Genomic DNA, 24,090 nt, shown 5'->3' on the forward strand with positions numbered 1-24,090 from the left:
AAGGTATCATCAAAAACCCTGGAGGAAGATTACTCCTGTATCTGCAGACATCCAAAGCGAAACACACTATCTGAAAGAGATATGTTAGTGATAGATTCCTTACCTTAGAATAGTCCCAGGCATCAGACTGGATCCGGAAAGTTTTGCTAGCAGTACCCTTGCGCGTCAGTAGGTGGCGTCGTGTGGCTCCGCGTCCGTCGCTGGCGTCGTAAGCACCGAGATTACGTCACGGAGCCTACTTGGGCGCCACCCATGCGGGCTGACGTCAGTTTTTTCTTTTTCCGGGCCTTAAAGCGCAAGTCCGGTTAGAGCACGTACCGTAGTCACTTTTTGACTACCCTTTTTGAGACTTTTGTCTCCTGTACGATTTTGGTTTCCTTGGTGCACGTAGGGATGCCTGGATTTAAGTCTTGAGGGACCTGCCGTCGCAATATGTTGGTTGCGGACCCCCACGATGTCTGCCTCTACTACCTGGAGACCGACCATGACTCCCGGGCCTGTCGGGCCATGGCCCCTAAGGCCTTGCGGGAGCGGGCCGGAAGCTGCTGGAGGTCCGGCACTCGTCTCAGCACCGTTCCCGGTCTAGGGGCCGTTCCAGGGACCGCTCGCGGGGCCGCAGTCGTCGCTCCTCGGACTCCCAAGTCTTCACCCTCGGATTCGGGTAAGAGACAACACAAAAAGAAGTCGAAGAAGCGTGTTCGCTCTCCGACGTCCCCCCCGACGGTCCCCGGATGCAGACAAGGGGGACAAGAGTTCTGCCCCGGCGGCTCCTTCGGAGCCCAGGAGTCCCCCGGCCTGCCCACCTTACACGGGTCCGTCGGCGACTCTCCCGCACAGGTGCAAGAATTTCTTGCTACCATGGACCGCCTCTTTAGGCCTCGGGCTCCCGCCAGTTCGCCTTCGGGCACCACGGTCCTGTCTTCGGATCCTGTTGGGCAGCCGGCGGATCCAGCTTCGGCGCCACAGGATCCTGCGCCGTTGGCTCCGGCCACAGCGCCACATGGTCCAGCGCTACCGAGTCCGGCCCCATCACCACCCTCGGCTCCGCCTTCGGCGCCGCAGTGGTTGCCATTTGTTCCGCCTTTGCCCAGTTTCCAGGACCATTTTGTTCCTACCTGGGATTCGCATTGGAACACGGCGCCGGCTCGGCCCCGTTCCCTCCTTCTCCAGCTCCTGCTCTGCTGCCGCGGTCTGTGCCACCTGCGACGGAGGTGGACGACTGGGAGGGGTCCGAGGACCCTCTTGCCTGTCAGTGTGACTCTGAGCAGAACTGGGCGGATGACTTCGAAAATGCCGGCGACCTCGACATCTCCTCTGACCCAGGGTTTCCCTCCTATACAATGGTGCTCCGTCGGGCAGCTGAGGTCCTCAACCTTGATCTCCCTACGGTGGCCCTCAAAACTAACCTCCTCACTGAAGTGCTCCAGGTGGTGTCCACTTCGTCGGAGCCCCTGCTACCATTTACCGACGCCCTCACTGACGTCTTGCTGGGCACTCTTTCGCAGCCAGCCACATGGGCCCCTGTGGATAAGAATGTCGCCAGGTGTCACCGCCCGGCGACCTCGCTTTTCTGACCACTCATCCTACGCCTGAGAGCCTGGTTATCCAAGCCTCGACGTCACAGAGTGCCTTTCCCACGACTCCGCCGTATAAGAACTCTAAGAAGCTGGAGCAATTCGGTAAGCGGTTGTTCTTCTCGGCCAGCTTGGGGCTGCGGTCAGTGAACACAGCATGCCTATTGGGTCGCTATTCACACGCGGTGGGGGATACAGTTGCACAGCTGTTGCCTCAGTGTCCTGAAGAGACCCAGGCTGTGCTGTCTTAAGCTGTTGCCAAGGGCAAGGATGCGGCAAAGTCCGCCATTCGGTGTGGTTTGGACACCGCAGACTCACTGGGTAGGGCGATTTCTACGACTGTGGCACTTCGTCGCCACGCCTGGTTGAGATCTACCGGGTTCTCGCCAGATGTCCAAAGCTCCCTCATGGACATGCCCTTTGATGGCACTCGCCTCTTTGGCGATAAGGCTGACAGTGCACTGGAGCGTTTTAAGGACTTGCGGGCCACGGCCAAGTCCTTAGGTCTTTCCATGAAAAGCCCAGCCACTCCTGGTTTTTGTTCCTTTCGTGGCCACGGCAGAGGCGCCCAGGCACGTTCCTTCAGCAAGCCTGTGCAGAACCAGCCTCAGCGCGGCCACGGACGCTGTTCCGCAGGGGTGGGTCTGGGAATCAGCATGGGGGTCAGTCCACCTCCGCCCTCGCTGCTTCTACCTCCAAACCTTCCTAATCAGAGCTTTGTGGAGCACCCCACGCCAGTGGGTGGCTGGATTCACCATCACCTCCCCCACTAGGCACAATATCACATCGGACAAGTGGGTGTTGCAGATCATCCGCAGGGGTTACTCCCTTCCCTTTCAGTCCACCCCTCCAGCCATGCCACCTCAGTACCACCGCATGTCGGGTTCCACTTGGCACTTCTCCAGCAGGAAGTCACGGCCCTCTTGGCCAAAGGGACCATCGAGTGCGTTCCTGGGCCTGAAGTAGGGAGTGGTTGTTATTCCCACTACTTTCTGGTCCCTAAGGACAAAGGGGGTCTGCGTCCCATCTTGGATCTCCGGAACGTCAACCGCTTCCTCCGGAAGGAGAAGTTCAAAATGCTGACTCTGGCTCAGGTCTTGGCTGCCCTCGACCCTGGAGACTGGATGGTAGCGTTGGACTTGCAGGACGCATATTTTCACATCCCCGTCCTGCCGGCCCACCGGCGTTACCTGCGGTTCACGGTAGGCCAGGAGCATTTTCAGTTTGTCGTGCTCCCCTTCGGCCTTACCAGCGCCCCTCGGGTGTTCACAAAGGTGATGGCGGTGGTCGCAGCTCACCTGCGCAGGTCAGGGGTGTCAGGTTTCCCTCACCTCTACGACTGGTTGCTGAAGGCGGGCTCGCCCCAGGCAGTCATCAACCACCTTCAGACTACGGCTGACCTCCTGCATTTGCTGGGGTTCTCCATCAACGTGCCGAAGTCGCCCACCGAGTCCCTCTCAGAAGCTCCCCTTCATCGGAGCGGTTCTGGATTCGACGATGTTTTGGGTTTATCCTTCCAAGCAGCGAGTCCGGGATATTCAGTCTATGATTCCGATTTTTCAGCCTCTATCCCGAGTTTCAGTCAGGATGACCCTCCGGCTCCTGGGCCTGATGGCCTCCTGCATCCTGCTGGTGCCACATGCCAGATGGCATATGCGGGCTCTGCATTCTGCTGGTGCCACATGCCAGATGGCATATGCGGGCTCTGCAGTGGGACCTGAAGTTCCAGTGGGCACATCATCAGGGCAACCTGTCCGATCATGTCCAGATCTTGGAGGGCACTGCACGACAATTGCAGTGGTGGCTCACGAATCGCGATTGGGTCAATGGCAGATCCCTCTCCCTTCCCCAACAGGAGCACACAGTGGTGATGGATGCGTCCCTTCCTGGGATGGGGTGGCCACATGGGAGAAGCGGAGATCAGGGGCCTCTGGTCTCCGGCAGAGTCCTGACTCCATATCAACCTTTTGGAGCTTCGGGCGATCCGACTTGCACTGAAGGCATTCCTTCCCTCTGTCTGGGGAAGTGTGGTGCAGGTGTTCACGGACAACACCACCGCCATGTGGTATTGCAACAAACAGGGCGGGGTGGGGTCCTGGACCCTATGTCAGAAGGCTATGCGCCTCTGGACATGGCTGGAACATCGAGGCATCACCTTGGTGGTTCAACATCTGGCACATTCTCTGAACGCCAGGGCGGACAAACTCAGCCGCCGGTGCTTGATGGATCCCGAATGGCGTCCGAACTCTGACGTGGTGCAAGGTCTCTTTCAGCAGTGGGGAGAGCCTTGGTTAGATCTATTCGCCACTGAAGAGAACGCGCAATGTCATCAGTTCTGCGTGTTGGAATTTCCAAGGTGGCACTCGCTCTGCGACGCTTTTCGTAGCGAGTGGAGTTGCGGTCTGTTGTACACCTTTCCGCCTATACCACTTCTGCCCAGAGTGCTGAAGAAGATTCGGCGCGACCGGGCCCAAGCCATCCTTGTGGCTCCGGATTGGGCTCGAAGATACTGGTTCCCGAGCTACTCAGCATGGCGATCAATCCCCCGATCCGTCTGCCTCTTTGGGAGGATCTTCTGTCGCAGCAGCAGGGGACGGTCCTCCACCCGAACCTGTCCAGCCTCCACCTCCATGCGTGGAGATTGAGCGGCGACAGTTGACAGCTTTCGATCTTCCTCCCGAAGACTGTGATGTCATTGTGGCAGCCAGGCGTCCCTCCACTAAGACGGTATACGCCTGCCGGTGGAACACGTTTGTGGCATGGTGCACAGCTAAGTCTGTGGATCCCCTTTCTGCCCCTCTTTCTGAGGTCCTTCTGTTCCTACTATCCTTGGCCCAGCAGGGCTCTGCCCTGGGCACCATCAAAGGTTATCTTTCGGCCATCTCCGCATTTCTAAGGCTTCCAGATCAGCCTTCTCTCTTTAAGTCCCCGGTTGTTAACCGTTTCCTGAAAGGCATTACACACATGTTTCCTCCCGTGCCTTTCATAATGAATAGGTGTTCTTACTTCGCAAACCATTAGTGCGCATACTGTTAGTACGCAATTTTTAGTTCGCATATGTCGTTACTATGCATTTTTTTAGTTTGCATGCTTTTACTTTGCCTCTGCTTCTACTTCTAAATAAGATTTTTTTTTTTTTAGAAATGGTTATGTTCCCATTACTCCAAAACGATAAATATTTTTATTGATTATTAATTTTTTTTCAAAAATGTGCCATTCCCCTGGAGCGGGATGCAAGCAAATAAGGGGTTTTGGGTGGGGAAGTAAACTAAAACAATTATAAACTACACTACCCTACACTAATGAAACACCACTACACTACCCTAAACCCTAAATCAGTACACCCTTTACTAACATACACTTTCCCCTACTCCGCTACATACACTCCTTCACTACCCATCGCAACCCCCGACACTACACAAAACACTTAAACTGTAAACTATACTACACTAACACTAAAACACTACCCTAAAACCTAATACTCTACCCCCAGCACGACCCTGCCCCTAGCCCCAGTCCTCTCACTACTCCCAAACACTACCCCACACAACCCCCTACTTCCCTGAACCCTAAAACCATACACTACCCCCACAACATTACCCTTAACCCTAAAACACTACCCCAGCACGACCCTGCCTCTATCCCTACACTTACACAACACACAACTCTACACAACACTAACACAAGTACGACCCTACACAGCCCCACTTACCTCTTTCCATGCGTGGTTCCCTTCTTCTCTCCCTTCCGGCTTCCTCCGTCGTTTTGTGCAAATGGCCGCCGTGACGAGCTCCAAGAGCGGCGCCTGCCCCCTATGCATGCGGCGTTAGTACGCATGTGATGTAACAGCATGCGTACTAAAGGCAGTGCGTTGCTACATCGCATGCGTAGTAACGCTTGCGAAGTAATGGCATGCGTAGAAACAGCCGCGCACTAATGGCTGTTTACCTTCATAATGCCTCAATGGGACTTAAATCTTGTCTTGACCTATCTGATGTGCGCTCCTTTTGAGCCCCTTCATAACTGTCCTTTACGTCTTCTCACTCTAAAGACGGCTTTACTAGTAGCTATCACCTCTGCCAGGAGAGTGAGTGAGCTCCAGGCTCTTTCTTCTAAACCTCCTTTCCTTTCTGTTCATCCGGACAAGGTGGTGTTAAGGACCCGTCCTTCTTTCTTGCCAAAGGTTGTTATGCTCTTCCACATCGGGCAGACCATCACTTTGCCCACCTTCTTTCCGCCTCCTTCAAAAGAGGAAGAGAGGCTCCACTGTCTGGACCCAAAGCGTGCGCTCTCTTTCTATCTGAAGCGCACACAACAGTTCCGGTGTCAGGTTCCTCGTTCCGATGTCCCCGGGGCTGTGTTGATGCTCTATGGGGGCCCACCTCTGGATGACCCCAAGTCCGGCTATTGAAACCACGGACTTTTGGGGTGATCGAGCGGGGGAAGGAAAGGGTGGGGACTGCAGGGAGGGAGATCTGTGAAGGCAAAAGAGACAACAGAACACAGCATAAGATGTTTTGTTTCCAATTTCTCAATGGAAAACAGACGCGTTACTTTAGCAGGATTGTTAACGCGAGCTTGCCCTCTCACCTGAAAAGGAAAATAAGGTATGCCTGGACATATGGGGGAGAGCTACAGGTCGTGGTCTTTTCGTTTGCAGGCACTAATATAAACGACAAGGAAAGGCACACGTGGGGAGAATGACAAGGATCAACATACAGACACAAAGACACCATATACAACTTTGTGGAGCAATACCCACTTGTGACTGCCCAGCTCATTCCATGCCTTCGGCTTTGTAACCACCCCTCTCTCCTGACTCGCACATATGTCTAGGAATATAAGCAGAAGAAATCAAAAGTGTAAACCAGGCCACCGCTGGGGGCGGACGCTCACTGCTAGTGTCTGCCTGGGAACTGAGGTCTGTGAGGCTGGAGCACGATTCGCCTATGCTTTCCTATGCCTCCGATTTGTCGGACGATTGCATGTAACAACACACTAGGTCTCGTTGTCTCAGAGTAATGTTCGGGCTCGCACTCTGCCTGTCTTGAACAGCGAGGCTTGCCCCCTTAAGTCTAGTCACTGTCAATATACTTGGTCGCTCCCCTGCATGAGACCAGCCGGTCTCGCCAACAGAGGGGCAGGTCTGGGATTTTTCTATGGCTCGGAGAGCTTGTCTCCGACTAGGATGGGTCGAGCCCCGATGGAAATACTGCCACAGTACTCCTACCTCGGTCACGACGAACCTCCGGATTTCACGGGCCGCTACCTGGGTGATGAGCTCGTCCGAACCTTCGTCTCTCGGCGTCTCCTCGTCTCGTCTCCCGGGTCGAAGAATTATCGGCTCCGTGTGCGGCGACCTTTCGCCTTTTGACGTCTTGTGGTGGGGCGTGGTGCGCGTTACGCAGCGCACCTCCCGCACTGCCCATCGGGAAGTGTAGTTCTTCGCGCAGTCCTAGTGTTGCGCGAGTATTGGCCGGCGTGCGCTGATAAGTCTGACATCCGGGTGGATGACCAGCTCTTTGTTGGCTATGTGGGCGCCAAAAAAAAGGTCGGGTCGTGCACAAATGAACCATCTCTCGGTGGTTCGTGTTGTGCATCAAAGCGTGTTACTCGTTGGCTAAGAAGGTGCCTCCTGTGGGGCTGCGTGCCCATTCTACCAGGGCGACGGCAGCCACTACTGCCTTGGGACGCGGTGTCCCTTTGCAGGACATTTGTCAAGCAGCTACGTGGGCCTCGCTGCACACGTTTACCAAACATTACTGCCTTGACAGTCAGTTCCGGAGAGACGGCTTCTTTGGCCGTTCTGTTGTCCGTGACTTTCTGGTGTAATCTATTCGCAGACCCACCACCGGGGTTGGTATTGCTGGGGTATCTGTTCGTAGGTAAGGAATCTATCACTAACTAATGTCTCTTACAGATACATCGTTACACAAGTAGTAACTTGTGCGTCTTACCCCTTAGGAATCTGATGCCTCTTCAGACTTGTCTAAAAAAGTCCAAAACAGCAGGTTGTCTCTGGAATGGTTTCAGATGTTGAAGAGCTCTCACCATCAAAGACCCGCCTAGCAAAAAATCTGCTTGACCTCACATTTCCTCCCTGAGGTAACTCCCATGGTACAATGGGCATGCAAATGTCAAGGCATTCTTCTCAAAAACGTCTGTCTTCAATCCTGTATTGTATATCTATTGCCACTGGCAACAATTCCATGATTGACAAAGGCTTCAACAACAACACTGACGACAAAGACTCCATCTACCTCAGTCAAAAATAAATGCCTTAAAGATAGCCCCATTTATGCATATGCCTAAACTTCTCCACCCCACCATGGATATACACTGTTCTTGAATGTATATGTAGAGTCTTCAATAGTTTGTGGAGCACAACAACCACCTGGCTGGTGTATGCTAGTGTAAATGTAAGCTGCTGCCTAAACATCTGTGGTGCCATTTTAGTACGCATCAAAAAATGAAAGGAGACTCCTCACAAGAGCTCCCATTCGGTACACTAACATTTGCGGCTTGATTTTTCAGGCTTCTCATCAATGGTGTGCTCCCCCGAAACTTGGTGTTGGGTGTGAGTAGTTGTGGAACACCCTGTTTCTGAAGTTGAGCTGTCCCATGGAACCTTGTTGTCACTACTGTTGTTGAGTATGGCAATACAAACCCCTTGCCTAAAGCACCCCTCTCTGTAAAGTTTTCTCCATCCATAACTGATAAATGTGCTACATTAGACCCAAAGTGTAGCCTGCTGGCATTGTCAGCCCAAAGTACTAACATTCAGCTTAAAATCTGTCCCTGGAATCATCATGAAATGCATGGCACTGGCGACAGCTTATCTAAGGTGATACAGTCACCAGTGTTTCCCTACTTGGACAAATGATTCACATGACTCCAAAAGAGCATCCCCAAAGGTCAATCTAATGCTCTTCAGAAAGCAGGGCCAGTCCACTGCGACCTTCACTGTCCCCAATGCCGAGACTCCTGGCGGCGCTAGCCCCATTCTTATCCCTGGCGACACGGAGTCGGATCGCGCCTGCCTATTCCGGTGCTGACATCACCCTTGGGTCCTAGGTCGTTTCCTCAGCCTAACTTTGAAGGCCTACGAATGGAGTTAAATTGGGAGGGGTCACTGGACCCTTTACAAGATCAGCCTGAGCACAAAATGGACTGGCATAGGAATTGGGTGAGGCCAGTGGACTGTATAGCTCTCCAGATTCTGGCCTGCTTTCTCCCCCCACCGTGACTATGGATGAGAGCGATTCATATGCTATGGTAGTGAGAAGGGCAGCTGATGTCCTGGACCTTCAGCTCCCTTTGGTGGAAGTCAAGACGAACATCTTGACAGAGGTCCGGCAGCCGCGTGTCTCCTCCTCGGAACCCCTCCTGCCATTGAACGAGGCCTTGACTGATGTCCTTCAGGAACCTGGTCCAAGCCCAGCATAGTGGGCTTCTGTGAATAGGACAATCGCCCACCACCATTACCCTGCACCGGGCGACCCAAACTTCACCACCAACCACCCTACCCCGATAGCTTGGTGTTCCAAGCCTTTGCCTCACAAGGCGCGTTTCCTTCCGCACCACCGGACAGGGAATCCAAAAGGCTAGATAGTTGGGGCAAGAAAATGTTTTCTTCCTCCAGCCTTGCTTTGTGTTCGGTGAACACCGCATGCCTATTGGGTCGTTACTCCCACTCCTTGTGGAACATGATTGCGCATGTGTTGCCACAGGTCCCGAAGAAGGCCTGGGCCATTTACTCGCAAGCAGTATCAGACGGTAGAGATGCGGCAAAGTGTACCTTTAGTTGGAGGCTTGACATGACCGACTTGCTGGGCATAGCTATGTCATTGGCGGTGGCTGTTTGACGGCACGCCTAGCTGAGAACTTTTGGCTTTTCTGGGAAGGCCCACGCTTCCCTTATGGACATGACCTCTGATGGCACCCGTCTCCTCGAAGACATTGGCCCTGGAGGGCTTTAAGGGCTCCCGTTCTACGGCCAAGTCCTTGAGCCTCTCTGTGACCACCAGTCCTCTGTCTGCCTTTCACCCCTTTCGTGACCACAAAGGGGCTTTTAGCTGCGCCAGCCTATCCCAACCGCAAGACCGCGCAAGGAAAGCTGCCTCTGCGTGTCTGGCTGGTCCTTTTGACCCCATGGGTCAGACAGCCAGAGGTCGGGTCAGTCCACTCCTCCCCCTGCAGCCTTCAAACCTTCCTAGTCCAACCTTTCAAGATCATGTGTGACCAGTTGGTGCAGAATCAGCCATCGCAAAACCAAAGGGAATGATGGACGGAGTGTTGAACATTGCAAGCACTCACCCCCAGTTAACTGATCAGGGTTTAATCCATCATCATTCTTTGGCTCACTCCGCCGCCCCAGTTCAGACATGGCCGTATGCAAATCAGTCTGACCCTGTGCCTCATGGGAACAGTCAGCCATCACCTCTACCACTACTCCCTTCCTTTCAAGACTACCCCTCCCTCCATGCCTCCAACTTACGACCGGCTGACGGAGGACCACCTGAACATGCTTCAGGAGGAATTCTCTTGTCCAAGGGAGCCATAGTGAGGGTTCCGGCACCAGAAGTCGGCTGTGGTTGCTATTCCCGCTATTTTCTGGGCCTTCGTCCTATCCTAGATCTGCAAGTCCTCAACTACTTCTCAAAAAGGAAAAGTTCAAGGTGCTCACTCTGGCTCAGGTCTAGTCTGCCTTAGACCCTGGTTGGTTGCGTTGGACTTATTTTCACATTCCTGTCCTGCCTGCTCATCGAGATTACCTGCGGTTCATTTTTAGGCCCAGTGCACTTTCAGTTCACAGTGCTCCCCTCTGGCCTTACCAGCGCCGCCCCTCAGGTGTTCACCAAGGTGATGGTGGTGGTCGCAGCTCATCTGAGCAGATCAGGGGTGCCAGTCTTTCCCTATCCCGAAGACTGGCTGTTGAAGGTGAACTCACACCAGGCTATCGTCTCCCACCTCCAGACTACGGCAAACCTCCTGCTTTCGCTAGGGTTCACTATCAACCTGCCAAAGTCACACCTGCTCTCTCTCAGACGCTCCCTTTCATCGGAGCTATTTTGGACACAGGGCAGTTTCAGGCTCTCCTCCCGAGAGGTAAGTCCAGGATATTCAGGCTATGATACTGATGTTTCAGCCTCTATCCTGAATTTCAGTGAGACTGACTCTGAGGTTCCTGGGAGTCATGGGCTCCTGCATCCTGCTATTGACACATGCCAGATGGCATATGCGGGCTGTGCAGTGGACCCGAAGTTCCAGTGGCCGCAGCATCAGGGGAATCTCTCCGACATAGTCCAGATCTTGGGGTAAACTGCACAGAACCTGCAGTGGTGGCTGACCAACCACGATTGTCCGAAGCAGACCCCTTTCCCTTCCTCATGCAGATCACACAGTAGTTACAGATGTGTCACTCCTGAAATGGGGCAGCCATCTGAGAGAGGTGGAGATCAGAGGACTCTGGTCTCTCGAGGAATCCACACTCCACATCAACTTGCTGGAGCAGCAAGCGATTTGCTTGGCATTGAAAGGTTTTCTTCCTTCCATCAAGTTAAAGCTGGTTCACGTGTTCTCGGAAAACACCACCGCCATGCGGTACTGCAATAAACAGGGGGGAGTTGTGGTGAACCCTTTGTCAAATGGCCCTGCGTCTCTAGTCAAGGCTGGAACAGCAGGGCATATCCCTGGTGGTTTAATACCTGGCAGGTTCCCAGAACGCCAGCGCGGACTAACTCAGCAGTTGATGCCTAGCGGATGACGCAGAGCGGTTCTTGATACGGCGCAGTTTCGGGTTTATCCTCCCGAACAGCGAGTCCGGGACATTTGGGCTATAATTCCGATCTTTCGGGCCTGGTCCTGGGTTTCGGTCAGGAAGACCCTGAGGCTGCTGGGCCTCATGGCCTCCTGCATCCCGGCTAATCCATCATGCCAGATGGCATATGTGGGCTCTGCAGTGGGACCTGACCTTCCAGTGTCCGACTACGTCCAGATCTCAGAGGGCACTGCACAGGACTTGCATTGGTGGCTCACGGACCAGCGTTGTGTCAGCGGCAAATCCCTCTTCCTTTCCCAACCGGAGCACGCAGTAGTGACGAACGCGTCCCTCCTGGGATGGGGCGGCCACATGGGAGAGGCAGAGATCAGAGGCCTCTGGTCTCCGGCGGAGTCCAAGCTCCATATCAACCTTTTGGAGCTCAGGGCGATCCTACTTGCACTGAAAGCATTCCTTCCCTCTGTCAAGGAGAGAGTAGTGCAGGTGTTTACAGACAACACCACCGCCATGTGGAACTTCAACAAGCAGGGTGGGGTGGGGTCGTGGACCCTATGTTAGGAGGCTCTACGTCTCTGGACGTGGCTGGAACGTCAAGGCATTTCCTTGGTGGTTCAACACCTGGCAGGTACCCTGAACGCCAGGGCAGACGAACTCAGCCGCAGGTGCATGTTGGGTCACGAATGGCATCTTCACTCAGAGGTGGCACAAGTTCTCTTTCAGCAGTGAGGAGAACCTTGGTTAGATCTATTCGCCACCGAAGAGAAAGCACAATGTCAGCAGTTCTGCGCGTTGGATTTTCCAAGGCGGCACTCGCTCGGAGATGCTTTTTGTCGCGAGTGGAATTGTGGTCCATTGTACGCCTTTCCGCCTATACCACTTCTGCCCAGAGTGCTGAAGAAGATCAGACGCGACCAGGTCCAAGTCATTCTTGTGGCACCGGACTGGGCTCGAAGAGTTTGGTATCTCTAGCTACTCAGTATGAGCGTGGATCCCCGATCCGACTGCTTCTTCGGGAGGATCTCCTGTCGCAGCAACAGGGGACGGTCCTCCACACGAACCTGTCCAGCCTCCACCTCCTTGCGTGGAGATTAAGTGGCGACAGCTGATTCCATTTGACTTGCCTCCTGAAGTCTTAATGTAATTCTGGCAGCCAGACGTCCCTCCACTAAAACGGTATACGCCTGTCAGTGGAAAACATTTGTGGCATGGTGCACAGCGAAAGCTTCGGACCCCTCTTTCTGCCCCTCTTTCTGAGGTCCTATTGTTCCTTCTCTCTTGGGCCCAGCAGGGTTCTGCTCTGGGCCCTGTTAAGAGCTACCTGTCTGCTCTTTCAGCCTTTTGCAGGCTGCCTGATCAGCCTTCTCTTTTCAAGTCCCCAGTTGTCAATAGATTTCTCAAGGTATTACTCACCTTTTCCCTCCTATTCATTTTGTAATGCCTCAATGGGACTTGAACCTAGTTCTCACATACTTGATGTGCGCTCCCTTTGAGCCTCTTCATAACTGTCCTTAGCGGTTATTAACTTTGAAAACTGTCTTCCTGGTGGCCATCACCTCCGCTCGGCGGGTGAGTGAGCTCCAGGCTCTTTCCTGTAAACCTCCTTTGCTGACGATTCATCCGGACAAGGTTGTGCTTCGACCGCGTCCCTCCTTTCTATCAAAAGTAGTTTCTGCCTTTCATCTCGGGCAAACTGTCACTCTGACCACTTTCTTTCCGCCTCCGCACCCTTCAAGAGAAGAGGAGAGGCTCCACCGCCCTTACCCAAAACATGCACTTTCGTTCTATCTCAACCGCACACAACAGTTCCAGGTGGATGACCAGCTCTTTGTTGGCTACGTGGGTGGCAAAAAAGGCCGGGCTGTGCACAAGTGAACTATCTCCCGATGGGTTGTCTTGTGCATTAAAGCCTGTTACTCTCTGGCTGAAAAGGAACCTCTGATTGGGCTACGTGCCCATTCTACCAGGGCAACAGCAGCTACTACAGCATTGGGACGCGGTGTCCCCCTGCAAGGCAGCCACTTGGGGCCTTATTGCATACTTTCACTAAGCACTATTGGCTTGACAGTCGGGTCCGGAGAGACGGCTTCTTTGGCCGTTCGGTTCTCCGTGACTTTCTGTTGTAATTATACTTCTCATCCAGGGGATACTCATCAATAGTCATAATCTATGAATAATCCCCGCCCATGTGCGGGATCCCGGAGCATATAGAATATATATATATATTACCTACTGGCGGTCGCCAGTAGGTAGTTATAGTTAGGACCCCTTTTCCATAGGAAAACCTCAACATTCTATTTTGAATAACTTTGGCGCCGGTCGATGAATCCTCGCGAATTTCTCAAAATAGGTGGGGCGCTACGCTCCGCTCCTACCCTGAAAGTCTCGGGGGGATTCGTCAAGCGGGGGCTGAGATAAAAGGGGGGTCCCAAAACGCGTTTTTCCCATGCATTTTTCTATAGGACCTTTAGAACGAGCTACAGCCCGAACGGCTGAACAGAATTACTAGAAATTTGGCAGAGAGGTAGTCCCTAGGTCAAGGAAGTGCCTTTTGTAGGTTTGGTGTAAATCTGTTCAGTAGATTCTGAGAAAATAGCCTTTAAATCAATATATATATATCTGAGCCCGCTTACGGTACGCTTACCGTACGCTTACCGTAAGCGTACGGTGGCGTGCGCGAGCGCGATTCTGATTGGCTCTTAGATCTTAGTAAACATTCGAATCGGCCGAAACCAGGAAGCGGCGGCCGCCATTTTGTCTCTCGCACTGAGTGTTGTTTATCAAACAAGATGGCCAAAAACATGTTACGGGGCTGTTTTGACAACTCCCTCCCACATAGTCATGTTGAGGGAGTCCCCAAACATCCCCCAAGAGCAAAAACGTTTTTATTTTTTTTTCGGCAATTTCGCCGAGTACGCTTACCGTACGTTTACCGTAAGCGTACGGTAAAAAAAAAAAAAAGAAAAACACTATCCACACTTACCCCACCCCCTGTGCTTTTGGTGGCCGTAGGCCACCAAATGTACAGGGCTTATTAATAGGTAAAAAAAACTAAATTTTGGCAACATGAAATTATAAAATCGAAATAAAAAAAACACTATCCACATTGACCCCACCCCCTGTGCTTTTGGTGGCCGAAGGCCACCAAATGTACAGGGCTTATTAAAGTTGATAAAAACCGTGCACGGAACGAACTGCGTTAAGTGGGCGCGCACGCCTCGAATGGCGTAAAGTAACTTAGCATTTAAAAAACCGTACAAATTCACTGAAAAAACCATAGGTTTCACACACGTTATAGTTAGGAATTAGCATTTAAAAAACCTTGCAAATTCACTGAAAAAACCATAGGTTTCACACATGTTATAGTTAGCGGAAATTTTACTGATAAAAAACCAGTGAAATTGCCCCGTTATAGTTAGTGCTGGCAACTATAACTCACGCGACCGCAATCTTCTGCTGATGACATATGTGTCTTTATGAAAAAAAAATATTTGTAATATATGTATAGCTAAAAATGTATGGAAGAAGACATGGGCAAATAAGTGTCTAAATACAGTATTAGCATCAGCAGAGGATTGCGGTCGCGTGAGTTATAGTTGCCAGCACTAACTATAACGGGGCAATTTCACTGGTTTTTTATCAGTAAAATTTCCGCTAACTATAACATGTGTGAAACCTATGGTTTTTTCAGTGAATATATATATATATATATATATATATATACATACATATGTGAAAACATACACTTGCAGCCTAAAATGTTTCAAACATGACAAAAAAGCTGAAATTACATAGGTTTGCATTGTAGTACCCCTAACCCATAAGGAAAAAAGGAAGCACTAAACCAATTGTCTCACAACAATGCTTTATTGCCATAACGCAAACTTGTAATTGCAGGCATTTGCCTGTTGGCTGCAGCAGAGTATCAAGAAAACAAAGAAAACTGACACCTTGTCTTTAAGGCATTAGAGTAGGGGGACCATGCCTTTAAGACCTGTAGGAGACCCCCTGCTCCCATGATGCACCACAGGTGACAGTTAGGTCAGTTCTTTTTTCCGGCTCCTTCTATGAGGATCCTGGAGCTTGAGCTCTTCAGTTTTTTGACTGAAAGTGATTTTTCTTCAGATTTTCTCAGAAAACTCAACATTTTCTGACTCCTTAAAGCTTATTCTGCTGTTTTTTTGGTTTACTACTAATTTGTTCCAGTCAGAATGCCTGCCTTATTCAGGAAATGCCCTTCCTGTGGCAATAAGATGGCACTGGCAGATCCACACTCTGTGTGTATTGTGTGTCTTCCATCCTCACACAATCCTGACCAGTGCCCCCACTGCCAGAAATTTTCCAGGCGGACTCTACGTGATAGAGAGCGCATAAAGCTTCATGCCCAGCTGGAGAAGGAAAGAAGCCTTCATGGAGGCGATTATGGATCCTTCAAACCACCTTCTTCTGCCAAACAACACCGAAAACGGCGACATACCACCTCTCCTGAGTCCAGGAAGAAGAAGGCTACAGGAGATTCGCCGTCGAAGTCGCCGTCGAAAAGACCCAGGCATACTTCGGCGTCAAGAGACAAAACATCATCTCGACGTCGAGATTCTCCGCCGCATGCAAGTAAGTCGGCATTGAGGCACAGCACTTCGGGCTCGAAGGCTGTTGGCCCTATGAGACCCGGAAAGTCTCCGTCGACGTCGAGACACTCTCCGCCACCCTCGAGGGGGTCGGCGTCGACAGTTACGACGGCGAACATCTTGGCGCAAGTGGGCTTGTCGATGTCGAGAGCTTCGTCGAAGTCCCATCACTCGACGTCAAGAAGATCAACGCCGACTCGACGTCATGGGAGGTCAACGTCGAGATCACCAGCCCGACGGCAAAGGTCGACATCGATTTCGCCAGGCCGACGGTGAAAGTCGACGTTGAGGTCTCCACATTGCAGTAGGCGGTCGACGTCGAGACCACCGTCTAGAGCAGAACGGCTTTCCCAGAGCAGATCTCGATCGACCCCGATGGTGATGCATACTTCATCGACGTCGAGGCGTTCAACGTCGAGGGATAAAACGGCAGCGGCCACAGAGGAGACCCGGCATAAAATGATGTCCAGGTCCAGATCGTCATCTGGGAACCAGTCATCATCCCCTGGACTGCATATTGTGCAAATTTCTCCGGAGAAATCTCCTAAAGCTGCAGAAAAGTACGGTCTCTTGCCTCGCTGGCTGGAGGATGTGGGTACAAGTGACTGCAGAAGTCCGGGCTCGAAATACTCTTGCACGTATTCGCCCTCTAGGAACTCCCCGCGGAGAAGCAAGTCTTCTCCCAGTAGACCAAGATCGCCTTCCACACGCCGATCACGGTCCAGAGATCGTCCATCTCCTCCCAGAAGACGTAGATCACCTTCTAGACACCGATCAAGGTCCAGGGTTCATCACAGCGACCTTCCCCACAAGAGACGACGCACCAGATCACCCACATGGTCTTCCTCCACGAGGTCCTCGGTCTGGGACTATTCTCCGACCTTCTCCTCGACTCCTCCATAGCGGGTGTCTCCCATCGATGACATCGCGACCTTCTCCAATGCCCTGGGTAGGGGTGCGCAGAAACTAAACATCACGTTGCACACCCCTGTGGTTCCCACATCGATCATATTTGACACCTTACACCATCGCACAGCTCCCAGATCACTGCTTCCTTTGGTGCCAGGACTCTTGGAACCAGCTATGGCCACATTTCTCACCCCTGCTACGGTGGGCTCCGTGCCTTCCAGGATTGCTAAAAAGTATAGGGCCCCAGCCAAGGATCCCTTATTCCTCAGAGCTGATCCGCCAGCAGACTCAGTCATTGTGGCGGCTGTCATGAAGTCGCACTCAGCGTTGGTGTCATCTACTGTCCCCCCAGAGAAGGACAGTAAGCAGATGGACTCCTATGGCAGGAAAATGTGCAATACGTCGGCTTACTACATGAAGATTGCAAGTGCCTCAGCCCTTCCGGGCGATATGACCGATCTCTTTGGGACTCCCTCTCAAGGTTCACTGAAAAGCTCCCTAAAGAAGACCGGCAGGACTTCAACGAAATTCTTCTTGAAGGTGGGCTTGTAGCCAATCAAATCATAAGTGCAGCAGCGGATGCTTCAGACCTCGCCGCTCATGGTTACTCCCATGGCGTCTGTTCTCGGCGCTCAGCCTGGCTGCGACTAACAGGCCTTAAACCTGATGCGCAGAAGATTTTAAACCTACCTTTTAACAGCTCTTCCTTGTTCGGGGCTCATGCCGATGACGAAATGAATAAAATGAAGACAGAAATGGATACTGTCAAGGCTGTTGGGCTGGAGAAGCGCAAAGAATATCGGAAGCGCTTTCGTCAGGGCGACAAACGTTCCTTTTAGCAGAGGGTTCAAACCCCTCAATGGTCCTCCCAGAACTATCAGAGGCCCCAATTCCAACAGAGGGGTCGTGGCAGAGGACGAGGAAACACCAAGCAGCAGCAGTCCACCACGAAGCAGCCTTCCAAACAGTGAGGCCTTACTTCCTCCGCGCCCGTTCGCCACTCCGGTAGGAGGAAGTATCGTTTTTCACCTGGAAGAGTGGGAAACCATAACAAGAGACAAATGGGTGCTGAATATTGTACAGCATGGTTACTTGCTAAGGTTCAAGTGTTCCCCTCCGCAAGTGCCCCCGCAATTGAAGCACCTTCCTCAACTTCAAAATCGGCTTTTACAGGACAAAGTAGCTATTCTCCTCTCCAAGAAGGCCATAGAGGAAGTCCCACCTCTCCAAAGAAATCAGGGAGTATACTCCCGCTACTTTCTAGTTCAAAAGCGAGGAGTAACCAAAGAGTACAGACCTATCCTCGACTTGCGCCTGCTGAACAGGTTTATCAGAAAGGAAAAATTCAGAATGCTATCCTAGCATCAAATCTTTCCGCACCTTCACCAGGGAGACTGGATGTGTGCCATCGACCTGCAGGACGCCTACTTCCACATTCCTGTCTCAGTGAAACATCGAAAATTCCTCCGGTTTCAGGTCTCTCGTCACCACTACCAGTACCGAGTGCTTCCGTTCGGCCTCAAATCCGCCCCACGGCCATTCTCCAAGTGCATGGCGGTGGTAGCTGCCTTCCTCCGCAGGCGGAAGATCTTCGTCTATCCCCATCTAGACGACTGGCTCCTGAAAAGTTCCACACCTGTGCTACTCCAGAGCCATCTCTCGTACTGCCTCAACCTGCTGCAGTCCTTGGGGTTGCAAGTCAACTACAAGAAGTCGGTCCTCAACCCCACTCAGCGGATACACTATCTGGGCGCCTCCCTGGACTCCGCAGAGGCAAGCGTGTGTCCTTCGGAGGAGAGGTTATCACCAATGCTTCTCAAGTGCCACACTCTTCTCGACACTGCATTTCCCACAGCCAGGCAAGTGTCTTCACTACTGGGATCGATGGCCTCGTGCATCTACATTGTACCCAATGCATGCCTTCACATGCGGCCTTTACAACAGGCGCTAGAGGATCAATGGTCTCAGTGGTCAGGTCGCTGGGAAGATCGTATCTCTCTCCACCAAGCTGCCAGGGACTCCATCAAATGGTGGATGAAATGTTCTCACCTGCTGCAAGGAGTCCTTTTTCATCAGATGCCTCCAACGCAGACACTGGTCACAGATGCCTCAATGCAAGGCTGGGGGGCTCATATGGACCAGCTTCAGGTACAAGGTCTCTGGTCCGAGACAGAAGGAAGTTATCACATCAACTTATTGGAACTACGGGCCTTCCATCTGGCGCTCAAATCCCTGTACCCGTCTCTTCAATCCAACCACATTCAGATTCAGACAGACAATACAACAACTATGTTCTATCTGTACAAGCAAGGGGGCACCAGGTCACGAGTCCTGTCTCTGGAAGCCCAATCCATTTGGCATTGGCTGCTGGCGAGAGGCCTTTCAATCATCGCAGTCCACCTGCCAGGAACCCTGAACGTGCAGGCAGACGGCCTTAGCAGAGACTTCGTAGAAGCGCACGACTGGGTGCTCAACGACGACGTCGCTCAGGAGGTCTTCCGGCAATGGGGAGTGCCGGACATCGATTTGTTCGTAGACGCGGAAAACAAGAAATGCCCCGTCTGCGCCTCCAGGTTTCCCCAGCAGGGATCACGGGGGAATGCACTTTTGATCAGCTGGTCGCAGACATTGCTGTATGCTTTTCCTCCTCTCCCTCTCATGCCGGCGGTCATACAGAAATTCTACAGGACCAACACCAGAATGATCCTGATAGCACCGGAGTGGCCACGCCAGTGGTGGTACCCGGATCTCCTTCAACTGTCAGAGGTGCTGCACCAGAGGTTGCCCTGCCTCCCGGACGTATTGACCAAGAACCAGGGGAGAGTGTTCCATCCCAATCTCCCCTCCCTCCGGTTGACTGCATGGCTCCTGAAGTCATCCAGTACGGACATCTAGACCTTTCGGCTGACTGTATGAATATTCTTCGAGAAGCAAAGAGGCCCTCCACTAGAAAGTCATTTGCCTTCAAGTGGAAGAGGTTTTACATTTGGTGTAGGGACAACGCTCTTGATCCGACTCAAGGTCAAGAGCAAGTGATTCTTCCATACTTACTGCACTTGGCAAGGTCTGGTCTAAAGTACTCCTCCTTCAGGGTCCACTTAGCTGCTATCACAGCTTATAGAAAGTCCCCTACCCAGACCTCATTCTTTCAACTGCCTGTAGTCAATGATTTCCTAGTGGGGCTTAATAAAGTGTTTCCACCAATGAGGTCCCCTTCTCCTCCCTGGGAGCTTAACATTGTTCTCACCAAGTTGATGGGTGCTCCTTTTGAGCCTATCCATAAGGCATCTTTACAGCATTTGACCTGGAAGGCTGCTTTCGTCGTAGCCATCACTTCAGCCCGCAGGGTAAGTGAGATTCAGGCCCTGTGTTGCAAGGAGCCTTACACTGTTTTCCACGCCAATAAAGTGGTGCTGCGGACTCATCCGAGCTTCCTGCCCAAGGTGGTGTCGGATTTTCACATAAATCAGTTTATCACGTTGCCCACTTTCTTTCCTCAACCAACCACTCCCCCGGAGAGAGCCTTACATTCTCTAGACCTCCGGAGGGTATTGAAGTTTTACCTTGCTAAAACCCTTTCGCTTAGAAAGTCTGACCAGCTCTTTGTCAATTATGGTTTAACAAATACCGGGCTGGCTGCTTCCAAAAGATCTATTTCTAGATGGATTGTTTCCTGTATAGCCTTGTCTTACCAACTAGCCCACAAGGTTCAGCAGGGCAGACCAAGAGCACACTCTACCAGAGGGAAAGCTTCTACTACAGCTCTCCTTCGCAACGTTCCTATATCTGAAATTTGCAACGCGGCTACATGGCGCTCGATTCATACCTTTACACGCCATTACTGCCTAGATTCAGATGCACAGGCTGATGCCCAGGTGGGGCAGTTCTCTTTGAGGAATTTATTTGCATAACTGCTGTTTGAATGTGATTTTACTTCATGTTCTATATGCTCTGTTGCTCATCCGCGAGACTTTGGGTATGGGCTTGCTACTCTATTCATAGATTATGACTATTGATGAGTATCCCCTGGATGAGAAGGATTAGTTACTTACCTGTAATCCTAGTTCTCATCCAGGGGTATACTCATCAAAGTCATAAGCGACTCACCCACCTCCCCGGAAGAGCATTCTCTTCAAGTTATTGTTTATTGATTGCAGATCTACTCAGGTGCATGTGCACCGTCAAAAAGAACTGACCTAACTGTCACCTGTGGTGCATCATGGGAGCAGGGGGTCTCCTACAGGTCTTAAAGGCACGGTCCACCTACTCTAATGCCTTAAAGGCAAGGTGTCAGTTTTCTTTGTTTTCTTGATACTCTGCTGCAGGCAAATGCATGCAATTACAAGTTTGCTTTATGGCAATAAAGCATTGTTGTGAGACAATTGGTTTAGTGCTTCCTTGTTTCCTTATGGGTTAGGGGTACTACAATACAAACCTATGTAATTTCAGCATTTTTGCCATGTTTGAAACATTTTAGGCTGCATGTATATGTTTTCACATATGCATATATATGTATATATGCTACAACTCGCCTTCACTCCTCCTTTCTTGAGAACAAATGAGCGTGGACCCTGAGATTCTTGTGCAAATTTTATTTAGCCAAATCCGCCATTATGCGTTTCGGGCGATCCCGCCCTTGATCACATGACAACTCTTGGCTGTATACCACGCTTTTTAAAGTGCAATAGCTTAAATCATGGACATAGTGAAAACACTGCAATATATCAAAATGTATCAGAAATGCTCATAGATAATTACATAAATGTAAAATCTAGACCACTACAAAATACATATATATATATATACATTTAAGTCCTTCCAAAATTACTGCAAGGCTGAAAATAGTTTTTTACACTTGTTTGAATAAACAATTACTGATAGCAGCATAAATGCATAAGTCAATTTTGTTTCTCACTATGCCCTAACCGTGAAACCATATAAAGTGCTTAACAAAATTCATAAAGTGCTGTTTCTAATAAACCTTATACAAAAAAAAAAGAATGTATAAACACTAAACAGTTCCGTACTCCAGCAAGGTGACCACCTGAGGTCTCCACCCCAACTCAGACTCACATGTTAAATCAAAAATGTGCTACAATTATTGCATCAAAGCAGCATATGTGGCGATTTCCATCTCCACTGTGAGTCTAGAGGTTGTGCAAACAGCATGAATTATTAAAGTGCATGAGTTTTCAGGACAACAATAAATATGATTAATATAATAGGTAGATCCAACTAGAAATCATACGATCTATATGGAAGCATAAAAATATACTTTCCAATACTGATTCCTAAAATCAATCCTAAAACATAAATATATAAATACTATCCTAAAATGTGCCATCTATAAATTCATGTGCGGTGGAACTTATTAACGAATATCTCATCAAAAGACAGGAAATATAAGCGAAAGTCATCTGTCCTATCACATATTGCAAAAGACTCCATCTATGATGTTCATAAAAGTCATAATTATCATAAAAATGTGTATAAATCTTCACTGTTATTTAAACCCCTGGGGAATTTGGAATCGAATTGCAGGATATAGGTTGTTTCCAACCTCCTCAATTTTGATTCCCTATCACCACCTCTTTTTGGGGGGGTTACAGTATCTATGACATAATAATTTTTCAAAAACTTTGGGTCACTATTATGGTTAATCTTAAAATGTCTTGCAACAGGGCAATTTTCATCATTGTTGCAAATAGCCCGGATATGTTGAAGGATTCTTTTGTACACAGGCAGCTTTGTGCTTCCTACATATTTCAGATTGCAACTGCAGGTTAGCACATATACTGCAAAATCAGATTTGCATGTAAAATGTTGCCCAATTACATATATTTTAGAGCCAAATGCTGTTATATAGGTCTTGATTCCATATTGGCATGCCTTGCACGATGGGCATTTAAAGAACCCCTTCCTTGCCGTAAGCCACAAACCCTTTCCTTTCACCTCAAGGTTGCTTTTTACCAAGGACATGCCTATGCTATTCGTTTTCCTGAAGGTGACTAATGGATTATTGGGTAATAATCCCCCGAATACTGGGTCATCCTTTACAATGGGCCAGTTCTATCTCACTATTTGTTTCTCTTGGCATGAAAATACAAGGATCAATCTAATGGGTTTCTCTCCTCCATCTTGGACAGCTTGTATATTCTTATATTTTAACAAATCTTGTCTGGCCAAAGATTCGGACTTAGCAATTGCTGACTCAATCACATCAGAGCTATATCCCCTATCTAGAAACCTGTCTCGGCTTTCCTTCTGTTTTATATTGCAATCACCCTCCTCACTGCATATCCGTCTGATGCGAAGCATCTCCCCATATGGGATGCTTTTGATAAAATGAGGCGGATGTGCACTGGAGGCATGAAGTAATGTATTGCCCGCCAAAGGTTTTCTATAGAGGGTAGTGGATAACCTATTATTCAATATCTGGACTCCCACATCCAGAAATGTGACCATCAGATGTAAAATGAAGATTAAACAAATTGTTATTCAATAACTCAATAAAAGCTGTTGCACTTTCAGCATCACCGTCCCACACTATAAACAAGTCATCAATATAGCGGAGCCAGGTTACCACTCTCCTATTGAAGATCTGCTCATGCTGCTGCATGAGGACCAGCTCCTCCCATCACCCCATAAACAAACAGGCGTAACTGGGAGAGAAGCTGGCCCCCATAGCAACTCCCTGTATCTGTTGGTACATCTTCCCATTGAACATAAAAAGATTATTTTCCAGGCAGAATAATAACATTTTGAGAAGCATATTGGTATGCTGAAAGAAACCAATCGGTCTATTCATCAAGAAATACTCAACCGCCCTCATACCATCCTTACTCCTAATGCAGGTATACAAAGAGGACACATCGAGTGCTATCATTAAATAAGTGGACCTCCATGTTATGTTTGTACCTTTCTCAGGAAGTCACTTGTATCCTGCACATATGACTTTAAATATTTTACAAAATCCTGCAGGAATAAGTCAATGTATCTAGAAAGGTTCTCTAACAGGCCATCACATGCAGCAATTATAGGGCGCCCCAGTGGCTTGTTTATATTGTTATGCACTTTAGGTATGAAATAAATCACGGGATAATGGCATGTTCCTTTTTGAGGTATTTGAATTCATCCCAGCTTAGCAACCCCATACTCCTCCAAGCTAGTAATTGAGAAAACAATGCCTCCTGGATGTCCT

At 50.2% G+C, this 24,090-nt stretch overlaps 1 protein-coding gene across 1 annotated transcript in view; it reads left to right on the plus strand.

Annotated features, from left to right (window-relative positions):
• The window catches only part of ZFR2 (zinc finger RNA binding protein 2), a 701,383-nt gene that overhangs the window by 490,327 nt on the left and 186,966 nt on the right, over nt 1–24,090 (plus strand). The window lies entirely within an intron of this gene.

The sequence above is a fragment of the Triturus cristatus genome, chromosome 12 (genome assembly GCF_964204655.1).
Source record: "Triturus cristatus chromosome 12, aTriCri1.1, whole genome shotgun sequence".
NCBI classification, from domain to species: domain Eukaryota; kingdom Metazoa; phylum Chordata; class Amphibia; order Caudata; family Salamandridae; genus Triturus; species Triturus cristatus.